We start from the raw sequence: 15,651 nt of genomic DNA on the forward strand, positions 1-15,651 counted from the left end.
TAGCTGTATCCAGGTTATTCTTAAATTTGTCAAATTTTCATTTAAACAAGGCATTATAAATGAGGAGTGTGTTCACTTTTGCTATTCAGTAAATTTCTTGCAAAGAAACAAATACGTGCATGACAGGTTGGACAGCAAAAGCATTACCAGGAAGTAGTCCTAGGCCAGCTTTTTCTTCTTCATTTCAAATCAGATTCACTGGGTCTGTCTTGCTGGAATGCAATCCCCAAACAGGGCATGGGCTTGCACTTCCTCAGCCTGGGACAGAAATTCTCTTATGTATTATGTAAGAGTTATTGAAATATTCTACATTAAAAATGGGATTTCAGCCTAACCCAGGACAGTAAACTAGAGAAAGCAAAGTTGATGGTTTGCATTCCTAGGCAACTTACTCTGGGTATACACACACTCCTCTTATCCATGTGAAGAGGGAAAACCAGATGTTCCTGCTCAGGTCAGACCCATGTGAGACCTCTTAAACCATGGCCAGCCATAAAGCACATCTGCTGCAGTGCTCCCTGCAGAGCTGCAGGGAATGGGCTGCAGAAACACTCTGCCAGTTCAACGGGGCTCTTGGAAGAGCTTGCTAAGGCAGACAACAGTGTAGCCACTGGGATCAAGTGTTACAATGATATTCAATAAGTCATTAACAAGATTAATGAACTCTAATCAAAAATGCAGGCTCCTATGCCACTCAGCTCACTGTAGCTTCAAATTGCATGTCATGATTTTATTAGACATATTACTTAATTTTTCTCAAACTGGCCATTTTATTCAGGTTAAAACTTATTAAACAGGTTGTTTGGGGTTTTGGGGTTTTTTTTGCCACACTGAAATAGGATTTTTTTAAATTACTTTGTCTAGTAAAGTACCTTCCTAAGGTAAATAGTTTGTGATCAATAGGGTCAAGACTGCTTTGCTGCAGCAGCACGAGGCTCAGATGGGCTCTGCCAGTGGGATGGTGCAGAACTGCACTGCCTTGGAAAGGTGCTGGGAGTGTGAGGGGTGTTACACCCCAACCATGCAACACCTGGGGAAGATGATTTCTTTGGGGACTTAAATCTTGGGGGAGCCTCTGTTTAGTGCTCCTGCTAAGGAGCACAGAGTGACTGTGACAGGACAGCACAGAAACACAGCTCAGGGAGCTCCAGCACAGAGTGACTGTGACAGGACAGCACAGGACACAGCTCAGGGAGCTCCAGCACAGAGTGACTGTGACAGGACAGCACAGGAACACAGCTCAGGGAGCTCCAGCACAGAGTGACTGTGACAGGACAGCACAGGACACAGCTCAGGGAGCTCCAGCACAGAGTGACTGTCACAGAACACAGCTCAGGGAGCTCCAGCACAGAGTGACTGTGACAGGACAGCACAGGACACAGCTCAGGGAGCTCCAGCACAGAGTGACTGTCACAGAACACAGCTCAGGGAGCTCCAGCACAGAGTGACTGTGACAGGACAGCACAGGAACACAGCTCAGGGAGCTCCAGCACAGAGTGACTGTGACAGGACAGCACAGGACACAGCTCAGGGAGCTCCAGCACAGAGTGACTGTGACAGGACAGCACAGGACACAGCTCAGGGAGCTCCAGCACAGAGTGACTGTGACAGGACAGCACAGGAACACAGCTCAGGGAGCTCCAGCACAGAGTGACTGTCACAGAACACAGCTCGGGGAGCTCCAGCACAGAGTGGCTGTGACAGGACAGCACAGGAACACAGCTCAGGGAGCTCCAGCACAGAGTGACTGTGACAGGACAGCACAGGACACAGCTCAGGGAGCTCCAGCACAGAGTGGCTGTGACAGGACAGCACAGGACACAGCTCAGGGAGCTCCAGCACAGAGTGGCTGTGACAGGACAGCACAGGACACAGCTCAGGGAGCTCCAGCACAGAGTGACTGTCACAGAACACAGCTCAGGGAGCTCCAGCACAGAGTGACTGTGACAGGACAGCACAGGACACAGCTCAGGGAGCTCCAGCACAGAGTGGCTGTCACAGAACACAGCTCAGGGAGCTCCAGCACAGAGTGGCTGTGACAGGACAGCACAGGACACAGCTCAGGGAGCTCCAGCACAGAGTGGCTGTGACAGGACAGCACAGGACACAGCTCAGGGAGCTCCAGCACAGAGTGACTGTCACAGAACACAGCTCAGGGAGCTCCAGCACAGAGTGACTGTGACAGGACAGCACAGGACACAGCTCAGGGAGCTCCAGCACAGAGTGACTGTGACAGGACAGCACAGGACACAGCTCAGGGAGCTCCAGCACAGAGTGGCTGTCACAGAACACAGCTCAGGGAGCTCCAGCACAGAGTGACTGTGACAGGACAGCACAGGACACAGCTCAGGGAGCTCCAGCACAGAGTGACTGTGACAGGACACAGCTCAGGGAGCTCCAGCACAGAGTGACTGTCACAGAACACAGCTCAGGGAGCTCCAGCACAGAGTGGCTGTGACAGGACAGCACAGGACACAGCTCAGGGAGCTCCAGCACAGAGTAACTGTCACAGAACACAGCTCAGGGAGCTCCAGCACAGAGTGACTGTGACAGGACACAGCTCAGGGAGCTCCAGCACAGAGTGGCTGTGACAGGACACAGCTCAGGGAGCTCCAGCACAGAGTGACTGTGACAGGACAGCACAGGACACAGCTCAGGGAGCTCCAGCACAGAGTGACTGTGACAGGACAGCACAGGACACAGCTCAGGGAGCTCCAGCACAGAGTGACTGTCATAGAACACAGCTCAGGGAGCTCCAGCACAGAGTGGCTGTGACAGGACAGCACAGGACACAGCTCAGGGAGCTCCAGCACAGAGTGACTGTCACAGAACACAGCTCAGGGAGCTCCAGCACAGAGTGGCTGTGACAGGACAGCACAGGAACACAGCTCAGGGAGCTCCAGCACAGAGTGACTGTCACAGAACACAGCTCAGGGAGCTCCAGCACAGAGTGACTGTCACAGAACACAGCTCAGGGAGCTCCAGCACAGAGTGACTGTCACAGAACACAGCTCAGGGAGCTCCAGCACAGAGGCCCAGCCTCCCAGGGAAGGTAAACCATGGGAGGAGCCCCTCAGCACAGCTTGTCTGGGTCACAGGGTCTCTCTGTGTCCCAGGGAGAGGCACATGTCCTGCTCTTGGGAACGCTTGTGAGATTTCTAAGTTAATGAATGGAAGTGGCTCAAGAGAAGCCCAACCCGGAATACACAATCAAGGTGTTCTTTGCCAGTAATCCAGAGCGAAAGAGGCTGAATAATCATGTTGCATCTGTATCATCTCTGACCTTCTTACTTCCCATCTAATCCATTTTTGTGAGTGTTTTGTTTGGTCTAGATAATTCCAGCTTTGTGCAGCATCTGAGAAGCTGCTGGTCTTTCATATCCTTCTGCTTAGTGCTCTTCCACAGGAAATTTCTCCTCAGGATTTATTGTAGTGCTACTCCTTTCACATACCTTTGTAGTCTGCTCTCTCTGAAGACTGTCATTCTTGTGAAATAAATCCAAAGAAATTAAAGAAGTCCAGGCAGGAGTAAGAAAAATTTAGTGGATATAGTGGGCAGTCTTTCAAAATGCAGTTTCCAGTCAGTCAATGTGCTGGGAGTTTGTGATGCCTCCTTTTGTGCTCCACTGATTCTTCTGAGCAAACTTGATGGAGAGAAAGTGGCCTGTGTCAAAACACAGTTGGTTACCATTTATTTCTCCTTTTGTGCAAGTTTTACTTAAAAACTACCTTGAGTCTTTTACACAGCTGTGTTCTGGAGATCAGATTCGAGACAGGGCACTTCTGTCATTTACAAGTTAATTTAAATGACATACAGGCTGTTGCAACATGCAGGAGCAAAGCTTGTTTTTGATTCATAGAAGTCCTAGTTCCTGGATTGATTGGTTTAATAACCTTTGTTAATAAAGCAAACTGAAAGCACCTTATTCCTCTGGGCTCAAGAGGTAGAGAGAGGAAGTTTCAGTCTTTTTATAACTTGTTAGCTTTGACTTTACAGAGCATGTTAGAGTGCTGTGGTCTGCAAATATTGCTTTATGCACACACCTCTTGTTTGAAAAGACACCTCTGTTATATCTGAAAAGCCATATATTTACAGGATAGAAGAGAGCTTTCGAATTTAGCTCGCAAGTTGGGTATTTATTTGAATGATCCATTTGGAGCAGTTCTTTGCATTTCCAGTGTTTTCTCTAACGGATTTGTGGTCCTGAGGCAATACTTCAGGAAAGCAATCTCACCAGGAGAAGATGATTAATAGCACACTTCAGCAAGGTCCCCAGTTATGAGTCAAGTTAAATGTTTGTTTCTTAGTAAAATCTCACCAAAAAAAAAAAAAAAATCACCATATACTTAGATTCTTCATCCTATTCCATGTAACTGTTTTCCCTTCTGAGGGCAAAGAGAGGCTTGCTGCAATGATGTAAATATTGTGATAAGCCATCTGGGAGGCTGCTGACTTGTATCAAGTTTTTTGTTCTCCACTGGTGCTAAGGTTTGAGAATAAAAATTATTAAGATGCTTCTGTCATTTAGAGAAAGAGGATTTAGGTTTGACTTTCTTGGTATCCTCTGGAAAGGCTTTGGAGAATTCAGATACAAGCTAAAATGTGAGAATTCCAAATGCAGAAAGAAAGAAGTAAACAGACAGGGGCAAAGCAAAATGAAAACTCAGGTTGAAAATCGTATGTATTGAGAAGTCCTGTTGTAAAAACAAAAATCCTATGTATTGTTGTTGTTCTTTTTCATTTGCACTGTGCAAAAAGCTGAGTGCACCGGGGCACATGGGAACATCAGGGTAATGCCACCAGCCTTGGAAGGATGGCTGTTTCCTTGTAGTTTATGTACCACAAAGGTCAGCTCCAGACATGACACCTGTTTTCACTGTGATCCCTAGTTCACCCCATAGTTCTGTATGCTGCTGAGATGGTCAGGGGGAAAATATGAGCTGAATTAGCTGTTTCAGTGGACTTCCAGAAATATTCTGAAATTTTGTTGCCATTTTGGGCACATAGCATTGTTCGGGATGAGATTCAGGGAGAAGCTTGGGGAGAGATAGCATGAGGGGAGAAAAGAGCTGTCAGAAAGGAGAGCCATGATGGGACAGGATGTATACAGTTATTAAGTCAGAGAATAAATCCTTCAGGAAGAGAGGGATACAGAGTGAGTTTGTAGCCTGAAATGTGTTAGTTAATATTTACAATGTGCATCCATCTTTCTTTGTTTCTTGGCTGTGCACTGGGTCTTGGCTGGACCTCTATCAAGTATAAATAATGATATTAAAACAAGTGATTAATGTCTGCTTGAGACAATTGGAAGGTTATTCCCAGCTTTTACAGTGCTACATTTTGTGCACAGCATATGAGGTACTTGGCTAACAGCACACAGAGGTGTTTCATTGATCTCCTCCCGTTCCACTCACTAAATCTGCCACTTTTCAGCCAGGTACAGCACCAGGATCACCGAGTCAGCATCCACTGCAGCTGTCTGGACAAGCCAGATCTGGTGACATCAAAAAACTTCTAAAATTTTTGATCAGGAGAAGAAAAAGAGGGAAAATCCCCACTTCTGAGGTAGTGGGGTTAAAGGGATTTAAAGCTAATTGGAGGCCTAAAAACAGGAGCTGCCATTTAAAATGGCAAATGTGAATTGTAGTCTGAAATTAAAACCCAGATTTTGATGAGGGTTGTATGTTCTAAGCCATATATATATATATATCTATACATCCATGAAAGTGCTCATTAAAACCACAGATTTTATGCAATGCAAAAATGAAGAGAGAATTATTGAGTAGAATGGTGAGAAATAAAGGGCTTTTGTCTGTATAAATTTTCAACACTTCTATCTACTGGAAAAGATTATTTCTGTATAAAAATGTCACTCCTTGGTAAATATTGAAAAAATATTAATGTCTGAGCTGGCTGGAAACACAAAAAACTGTGATTAATATCTGATTAATTATTAAGTAACAACTTTAGTAATGCATTTTCCCTGTAGACACAGTCATAGTTTGTATAACACATATTAAGATAATTCAGAAAAGCTGTCTATGTACAAGAAATATACATATTATCCAAATGGATTCAATTAAACCCATATCAGCAGTCAGTGCCTCAAAAATTAGGAAATAGCTGATATTAGCAGTTGGAGGGCTTAATTTATTCCCACTTGGGTTTTGGCAATATTAATTTATTCTGTAGAAAATACCCTAAGTGTACAGTAATTTTACAGTAGGTTTCAATGCCCAAAAGGGAATGAAACCAATTAAGTGAGCAAAAGAATGAAACCAAAGGCAATGAGGAACACTTTTCTCAGGAAGTGGCCTTGTTCTGGTACCTCATGATCAACTCCTCGATCTTGTATTTATATTTTTCTTAACAATCCTGTGAAAAGGCAAAGGCAATATTAATTAAATTATTCATTAAATCCAGAGTTTGTGCTGTATTGTGAAGCACTGAGATAACACTGCCAAGAGAAATAAATCCATTAATAGGACTCAGTAAAATGAACAGTGCTGAAAAGAAATGCATTCTAATCCATGATTTCCCTTATTATCATCACGTCATGGAAACCACTTCTGTAAATGTGCCTCGTGTATGTGATTAGCTGACAACAGAACAGTCCCTGGGAAGCCTTTTTACCCCCTTTTACAGAAGTGTGCCAAAGACACGGAGATACAAAGCTATCAGCCTTTTTTGGAGTACTGGAGGAGGAATTTCATCAATAGCATGCATGTTTTGATAAGAATAAGCCAAATTTACGCTAAAACTTCTGTTCTGATGAAGCCTCTCTTAGAATAATGTATGATATTCAACACCCAATTCAATACTTCCAAGAATAAAAGATTCCACTCCTGTAAATGAGATAAAAAAATAAATTAGAAATTTGTTATCCATGTTAATGAGGAGTAGAACTTGGACACGGGTGGTCTGTGCAGACCACAGATGTACTGTCATGACTGTCAGAACACTTTCATTTAAGGAAAAACAGGACAAACTTCTCCTTGTTTGTTGAGGCTGATTTGTTTGGCCTTTGTTTTGTTTTCCAAAGGTGCTGCTGCTCTGTGCTGGTTCCCAGTGACCCATTCCTCATGGCTGCTGATATCCATGGATCCAAGATGTGGCTTGTGGCCATGTGTCTGTGCTGCCTCCACCTTCTGTGGTTTTGGGTTGGAGGATTACAGGTTGATAGCAGCCCCTGCCAGGAACACTGCAGATCCCTTTGGTTTCATGTAACTCTTGCCCCTCTTGAGAGAGAACATTTGTCAGACACTTCTACCTCCAGGTAGTTAAGGCTGCCTTAACTGCATTTCTTTATCACCTACACGGTTCACAGGTTGTAATGGTTTCCAGACAGGTGCAGATTTTTTTGATACATGTAATCTGCATTTTTTAATGTTGTGTAAATACTCCATTTACTATTTAGTTAATAATGCTAAAAAAGGTGCTTAAATATAGGTGCTGGTTCAGTATAATTAGCAGAGCTGTTTGTGGCTCTGTTTCAGATACCAATGGTGTTTATTTCATGGCAAAGATAAGACAAAATGGAGCTGGGATTAGTTTGAGAATTCCAACCAAAGGAACTGCCTCAACAGCAGTTTCTTGGCAGAAGTCAAGCAGGAAGGAGGAATTCTTAAATAAACAAAGCAGCCCATTTCAGCATCCAAAGGTGCTTCTTACTTCCTAGGAACAACAGGCCTTCATGCACCTGTATTTCATTTCTTTTCTTCCCTTTTTTTTTTGGCCTGGGAAAAGCAGATTTAGATTGTGATTGGAACCTCTGGCTCGAGTTTTGCAGCTTAACAGATGAGACTTGTCTGTGTGCAACACTGTGCAGATAAAAGGCACCTTTCAGCAGCCCAGTCTCCAATAATGAGTACCTGAGCTTCATGAACTCCTCGTTCTATCAGTGCTTCTGTCACATCCACATGTGAAGTCATGAGCTGCTCTGGGTGTAGGCCATAAATGAACTGATAACATGGACTGAGTGGGATGTAAATCAGGGCCCTGTAAAGCTCATCAGTGAGCAGGAATCAATAGGAAGGAAACAGTACAATTTCAGCTATTTTTTGCTCTGAGAAATAAATTGATTTCTCTGGGCTCTTCTGGGAGGAAGCACAGCACTGGAGGGGAAACCTGGATCTCTGCTTTTCACCTTACCCTGCTTTAACAGAGTCACAACACCAGTGACTTACATTTGACTGAAGTTTTATCTATAAACACAGCCCTCATGGTTTTGTATCTCTACATTTAATTTCAGTTATGTTCATCAGTTACAGGCACATAAATATACCCTGGAGATACAGCCTATCTATAATAAATAAATAGAAATATGTATAGTTAATAGTTTGGGGATTAGAATAGCTGCACTTTTTAATCTCTATTTCTCTTTCACACTTGTCCAGGTACCTGGAATTTTTCACCATTCCAGTCAATGCAACAAGGCATTTTGTCTTTGAGAAAAGAGGCAATTATTTCTGCTTGGGAAAGCTCCCAACTGAGCACATCCTCTTGCCCCAAGGCCAGGATGATCACCACTGTGAGTGATCCAGGGGCTCAGACACACTCCTGGTGCCAGGTACAATGCTGGAACTCCTGCTGCCACCATTCCTGTGGATTTCCCCTCTGCCACACCATAAGGAGTGCGGTGACCCTCCAACAACAGACTGGGTTTTAAAACCAATTCTCCAGCAGCACCAGGCTGTGCCTGAGGATCCAGCAGTCCTGAAACCTTTCCTGGGCACTGGGAAAAGAAAAAAAACTTGTTTGCCGTGTTAAAGTAAGAAAGAACCTGCATTTTGTCAGGGCTTATTTTCTTCCTCTGTCTTCCCTTCCCTTTTCTACCTTCCTGTTTTGGGGATTTTTCATTTTGAATTCAAGTTCTGATTGTTATGGAGTTTTCTGAAAGGCTCTGGAGAAAACATATGTGTTGATTAAAGTTAAGGAAGCTTTTGAAAAGAAAAGTTTTGAAAGTAGAAGTTGGGTTTTGGTCATTGTTTAAAGAAATGCAGAAGAAAAAAGAAGACAATAAAACAATCCCAAAATACAGAGACATTATTTTAAGGGCAATTTTGATCTCTTTAAGAAAATTCTTCAGAATTAGTGATTTCTTTTGAAAACAAGGAAAACCAGACTTTCTGTTTAGAATAACTGTATAAAAGGTGATTGAATATACATGTAAATTACTGTTACATATTGCTTTTAAGACATGAAGACTTTTAAAACTCATTTATTGAAATAGCCTGTCCTTTTTTTTCCAGGACCTGACCTAAACTTAATTACAGTCAGAGTTGGAACTCCAGCAGTTGATAAAATATGCTGATCTACTAATTTCAGTTAAAATGAGTACTGGAAAGAAGATTTCAGACAGAAAAGAAAAGAGCAAATTTCAGCTAAGAAGAAATTTTCTAACTGTGGTTCAGAAACGCCTGCATACCAGCACTTTATTATTGCCAGCAACATTGGCACAGCTTAGGGGTATGGAGCCCCTTTTTAAAAGCATATTCCCTTCACAGTGAATTCTGAAAGCATGTCAGAATTATCAACCCTTTTAGCAGCATTTACATCTGTACTCAGCCTTCAGTGTTGCTGAAATCTCTGTGAGACCTAAACGTATCCTTAAATGCTGCCCTTAGAGACATTTTCCTGAGGAACTAATTTTCTGAAGCATGGCCTCTAACTGCATGGAAAACTAGCCAAGCATCTTTGTCTTCCCATTTCTGAACTTGACATCAATTATAAAAACACTGATTTTTAAAGGTTCTTCCAAAGGAGCTCTTTTCTTGTCACCGTGTGTCACTGTCAGTCACATTTCAAGCCATGGATTTGAAAACCGACCTGCAGAAGCAGCTACCTTTGTCATAAATTTAACTCGACACCTTCTCTGTGGGACTTTCAATTAGGATTTAATTTTTAAGGAAAAAACACTGAAAGTGTCAGTCCAAACATATGGGAGGCCTACACATACTGCCTTCTACTTCAGACTCCAGGATGATCAAGAACATAAAATGCCAAGTTTTGGAGAAAAATAACTTTTAAAAACTTGTTTCAGGGACACAGAAAGCAGTTTCTGCTGTTTGAGGGGCTGTGTGGCTCTGAGGCCTGATGGGCGTCGCTGAGGGCTCAGCCCAGCAGGCAGAGGTGGCTCCGTGCCACTGCTCAGAATCCCGTGTTTTCCACTTAAATTTGGGAGTCTCGATGGAGGACGTTTAAAAACCCCAGCATATTTCAGTGCTGGTTGCTGGAAGCTTGGATCCTGAGGCGGTGGGAGCTGGTGTGGCGGGGAAGAGCCGAGCCCTCGGGCCGCTCGGAGCCGCCTCAGCCTCCAGGGCAGGAGCCCCTCCCGGAGTCCGCATGAAAATGGGATCGAGGTGTGGGAGCTGCCGTCCCTGCAGCTCTGCTCCCGGGCTGCCTCCCTGGAAACCTCGTTGCTGCGGCTGTGGGGAATCCCAGGGTCCGGTGGGAGCCCTGGCTGCCGCTCCAAGCGCCCTGAGCCCGGCCGGCCCTGCCTCGGCGCCGCCGCCATTGGCACAGCCCGGCCGGCTGCGGTCAATGTGGCAGCCGCGCTCCAGAGCGGAAATTTCTTCGTGAAGTGTGGAGACAAAAAACCGTATAATTGAGTTTATAGCTCGAAAAGTGGTAAAACAGCCCTTGAAGAAGTCATTAAATGTGAACGGACTCAATGATTTCTGCCCGAATCACCAGCAAGCTTTAAAGATGCACAATGTGTGTGTGAGGGGAAGGCAGGAGCCCCGGCTGAGGAGCGTTCCTGAAATCCCACGGACTTTGTAGTTTTTGTTATTTTATTTGTATTTGTCACTGTAACGTGACTGGAAAACTGATAAAAACGCTTTGGATAGACACAAGGGGTGAAGGTGCAAAGGACCAATGATATCCCACAGCAGCGCTCCTCATCCACCGCCCCTGCCTTCTGCTGGAGCCGTGACTGTGACACCACGACCGGGTGTGTGCTACATTTTTTAAAGATACTTTGTTTTTATAGCTGTTAACTACAGATGGGCAGCAACTGGGAAAGGGAGCAATTGTAAATATGCACGGACTTCAAAAGTTTGGAATTTTTCTTGTCTGTAAGAATTCTGATCATTTTGTGTGATCTATATAACTTTTAGGAGCAGGTAAAAAGCTTTTATGAAAGTGTTTCAGTATCACGTTTCCCATTTGGTATGGGAGGGTTTGAAGGGGGCTGAAGCTGATGGTAACTTGCAGCCATCAGCTGCTCTCAGCAACTCTTCCTCTAAGTGCCAGGGTTTTTATTCTAATTCTTGGAATGTGAACTTCAGGTAGCTAGAAAATGTCTCAGGCTTTAATTGCCAAATTGTCTCCCAATGCTAAATCTCCAACAAACAGCCAGTGTAAACTACAATTTAAACAAGGCTAAGAAATAACATTCCCCTTTCTACAAATCTATCAATAGATTTTTTTTTCCCCCTAGAATTGGTGTTAATCGTTAAACTGTTTCCAGATCACATTAATATTTTGAGAAGGGAAGAGTTTAAATTAAGGCTTATGGTGTAAATTCTTGCTCTGCCCTTAGTATGTGACTGTTTTGCAAACAGTGGTCCCTGCTGAGAGCCAGTGGTTGGGAGCCACCATCTCTCGTGGCAAGGCTGGGAGTCATAGGCTGGAAAAACAGGTCATTCACTTATGGAAATGATTGGCATTTAGGGGTTGTTCTGAGAACATGATAAGAAGGTAGAAAAAAAGAGAGATCATTTTTCCCTAAAGAAATTATACTCACAGAGTGAAATCTTACCCTTTGGGATTTCAGGTTATATACAGTGGGTGTATATAGTGTATTAGTGCCACAGGTAAGTAGTTATATTTAAAATTACCTGGAAACATGTCAAAGAATTGAAATATGAAGGAGGACTTAGAAAAGAGGGAAGGCACCTGATTCGTGACTTTGCACATCTTTTAGGTAAGAAATTCAATGTTTTAGTGTCCTCAGGAGCACCTTTGTGGGCTTTTTAATACAGTTGAAAGGAAAATAACTACCAAAATATTTGGTTTTATTTTCTTTTTCTGCTGCATTTCTTGACTTTGTGTTACATGTCTTTGTAAAAGAGATATTTAGAGGTATTCAGCTAAGTGATGCTTTTCTGTTTGTCTGTGAAAAATGTGAAGTAGCAGAGCTGGGATTTCTGAGTTACAGAATTCCAGTTTCACTTGTCCATACAGAGAACTTGGTGGCATTTTCGTGAAACGAAAGCCAAGGAGGAATTGGTACCATGGGTGTTGTTGGCAGAGCCCTGTGACACGGCCGCGTTCAGAAGTGCTGCAGGAGCCCCTGGTGTGCCGGGCTCTGCCATTCCTCAGAGGCTGGGCTGGAGGAGCCGCTGGGAGAGAGGAGAAGGAGAGGGATGGCAGAGGGAGGAGTTCCTTAGGGCTCTGGGAGGCGTCTCCCGGCCCCTGGAGCAGCTGGGAAGGTGATCCTAAAACTGAGGGAGGCCAGAGGGCCCTGGGCAGGTGCACTGAGCTGGCACAGCAGAGGCAGGGAGGAATATTCCTGGGCATTGTGGATGTGAAAAATGTGTATTTTATGATTGGCTTTTCGCAAGTATTAAAATTAATATTGTATGTGTACGTTAGAAAGTTATGCTGTATTAATTTTCGTAAATATAGTTTTAGGTTATAACATAATGTTAAAATAGAAACTATGGTATGCAAGATATTTGTTTAAGAAAGGACTCGCACCAGATAGGAGCCACAGGACACCTAAATCTTTCAGAGAAAGGGAATTTATTGCTCCTTTATGAGCAGAAAACTAACTTCTTCCCACCTCGCTCAGACTGGAAGACGACATAAGGATTAAGAGGAAGAAGTTGACAGTGACCAGACAGAATCCTGTGTTTGAATGGAATTTATGCATCATGTATGAGATGTATGAATATGCAACAGGCGATTGTTTTTAAGGGTTAATCCTCTGTTAACGGGGGTCCTTTTTCGGGCTTGTGTTGCCTTGAAAAAGGTATCTGGACGTCCGTATCTCTTTGTTTTTATTGTCTCATATTGTCCTAACCTCAAATGTTCAAATTTTATTATTACATTTTTATTACATATTACAATTATATTATATTACATATTACAAATATATTATATTATATTATATTACAAATATATTATATTATATTATATACAAATATATTATATTATATTATATATTACAAATATATAATATTACAATTATTATTACATATTTTATTATTACCATTTACTATTATTATTATTATTATTATTATTATTATTATTATTATTATTATTATTATTATTATTATTTATTTTACACATGTAATTAGTTCTAGTTTAAAAATAATCACACAACCTTTTTAGGTGGTTTGTCCTTTTTTTCTTCATTTGTGGAATGTCAGACTATCATGCTGGTGAACTATTGCTGTGTTTATTTATGGACTACATTATGACTCCATTCTGGATGTGTCCATGGAGGGACACATGATAGCTAATTATTTCTCGGGTTAAATAATTTTAATTATTTTACTATTTTTATAACCATTTTATTACTATTAAATTTTTTAAATTTCAACAACAAGTGATTGGCGTTTTTCACAGTGGAAACGCATTGCCCAGCTCTGCCCTGCACCACACGTGTAGGGGCTGCTCCTTCCGAGCATCCCGGCCCCGCTTTTCCCTTGTGACGGACTCCAGGCCTCAGGCCAGGCGAGGGTGCCTTGGAAAGCTGCCGGGAGCGGCTCTGGAGCCGAGCTCGTTCCGAGCTGTTCCTGGTGCCTCCCGCCGAGCCGGGCGTGTCCGGGGCAGGGCCGGGAGCTCCAGGAGCCTCTGGGTTTGTCCCCGGGCCCGGCAGCGCTGTCTCCGCGCCCGGCGGCCCCGGCGCTGCGGAGGGCGCTGAGCGCGGGCACAGCGGCGGCGGGGCCGGAGCTCAGCGCGGGGCTCTCGGTGCCCTCTGCCCCGTGGGGCTGGCCCAGCACGGTCCCGCTGCTGCCAGGCGCAGTTTCGGATGCTGTAGGTGTGCTCAAGGTCTCCTGCTGCTCCGCGCCTCACCCTCAGCCGTTCCCAGCCCTTCCCTGGAGTCCCCGCCTCTCAGACCTGGCAGTGTGGCTGCGTTTGGAGCCTCTCCGCCGGCCGGCAGTGCTGGGCTGAGCTGTGCTGGATAACCTCCGTTGTTAAAGTGTTTGGAATGGTTGGAATTATGTTGGAATGGTTTAGACAGAGCTGGGGCGGGAGCAGTGACTCAGCCATTATTTGACAGCTCTCAGTCCCCATCCTTTTTGTCATTGCTGGGGCACAGACTGGGGCAGCCTCTCCTCTCCTGATGAGACAGGAGCTGTGGAAGGTGAGGTGGCATTGAACATGGGAAGGAAATGCAGTGCTCCTGCCACATGGGAGACTTTCATACAGGCTGAGAGAATAAATATAAACCAAAACATAATTAACTAGGTGCAGGCACTTGGAAGCATATCAGCATTTTCATGTTTACTTAGACTCATGCCTAATTAGTTTAGTTGCTGTAAATTTCTCTCGAGGGAGTGAATTACTGAAAAAAATCCTTTCTCAAATATTGTATTTAGTGCAGGAAACCAGCAGATCTTAAAAGAGCTGCTGCAGTAACCCAGGAAAAAACTGGCATGTTCCCATGTAAAGGGTCATACCATTTTTCTTCCAACAGGAAAGAAGTTTTACATGGGAGAAAGGGAACAGAGGTCACGTGTGAGTTTCTCTGCTTGGGTGGGTACAAGAGCTCTTCCCTGGGCTGACAGCAGTGGTGGGACAAAGAAGAAGGGAACTGTTTGTGGGAGAGCTGAGCTTGTCTTTCACTTCTGTGTATTGCACTTCGTGGCTGTGTCTGGGTTACATGAACAGATTATTTGTAGAGCTAAACAAACAAACCTGAGAGTTCTCGAGCACCTGGGCTGGGGAGCAGACGGGTGCTCATCTGCTGGAGCCTTCAGTTGCATTTTCCCTGTAATTAGCTGTCTGATTGCTTGTCCAGAGCTGTTGCTGTTGCTAATCTATTTACACATGTAATTAGTTCTAGTTTAAAAATAACACAACCTTTTTAGGTGGTTTGTCCTTTCTTTCTTCATTTGTGGAATGTCAGACTATCATGCTGGTGAACTATTGCTGTGTTTATTTATGGACTACATTATGACTCCATTCTGGATGTGTCCATGGAGGGACACATGATAGCTAATTATTTCTCGGGTTAAATAAGGAAATAATGAATATCAATTGCAGCTCCCTTCAGCATGGCAGCCATGGCAGGAAAACCTCAGGAGCACCTCCAAGGCTCATGCTGGCTACCCATAATTTCTATTCTCTTTTTTAAATTAAGAAGTGTGACCCCACTGATGTTCAGCTTCCTGAAAGCTGAATTTGGAGGGGGAAGCAGGGCTTACTAGTTTTGTAGGACACTTGGCAAACTGGTGGGAGTGGGTGAAATGTTTGTGTTTGCCGTGAGAGAGCTCTGCTGTGCTGAGGGGCCCAGAGAAGAGCTTTGCAGGCCTGTGTGTGGTGCCTGGTGGTGTCACAGCCCCAGTGACACTGGGCCATGGGACAAGGCAGCTGCATGTCCCTGATCCCCAGGAGCACACCCCGGTGCTCCGCAGCCAGGGCTGCTCGGGGCTGTGTCTGAGCTGCTGCTTTTCCTCCTCTCAGGCTGTCTG

At 44.2% G+C, this 15,651-nt stretch overlaps 1 long non-coding RNA gene across 5 annotated transcripts in view; it reads left to right on the top strand.

Annotated features, from left to right (window-relative positions):
* The window catches only part of LOC135298474 (uncharacterized), a 46,308-nt gene extending 36,011 nt beyond the window's left edge, over nucleotides 1-10,297 (top strand). For 3 of the 5 annotated variants that reach the window (XR_010360463.1, XR_010360465.1, XR_010360464.1), the window contains exons 8-11: nucleotides 5,435-5,566; nucleotides 7,044-7,277; nucleotides 8,398-8,771; nucleotides 9,253-10,297. This is a non-coding gene — a long non-coding RNA (uncharacterized LOC135298474). The remainder of the gene's footprint in view (nucleotides 1-5,434; nucleotides 5,567-7,043; nucleotides 7,278-8,397; nucleotides 8,772-9,252) is intronic. The other 2 variants (XR_010360466.1, XR_010360467.1) reach the window with 2 other exon arrangements.
* The last annotated feature ends 5,354 nt before the right edge of the window (nucleotides 10,298-15,651 follow it).

Source organism: Passer domesticus, chromosome 4 (assembly GCF_036417665.1).
Source record: "Passer domesticus isolate bPasDom1 chromosome 4, bPasDom1.hap1, whole genome shotgun sequence".
Taxonomy (NCBI): Eukaryota; Metazoa; Chordata; class Aves; order Passeriformes; family Passeridae; genus Passer; species Passer domesticus.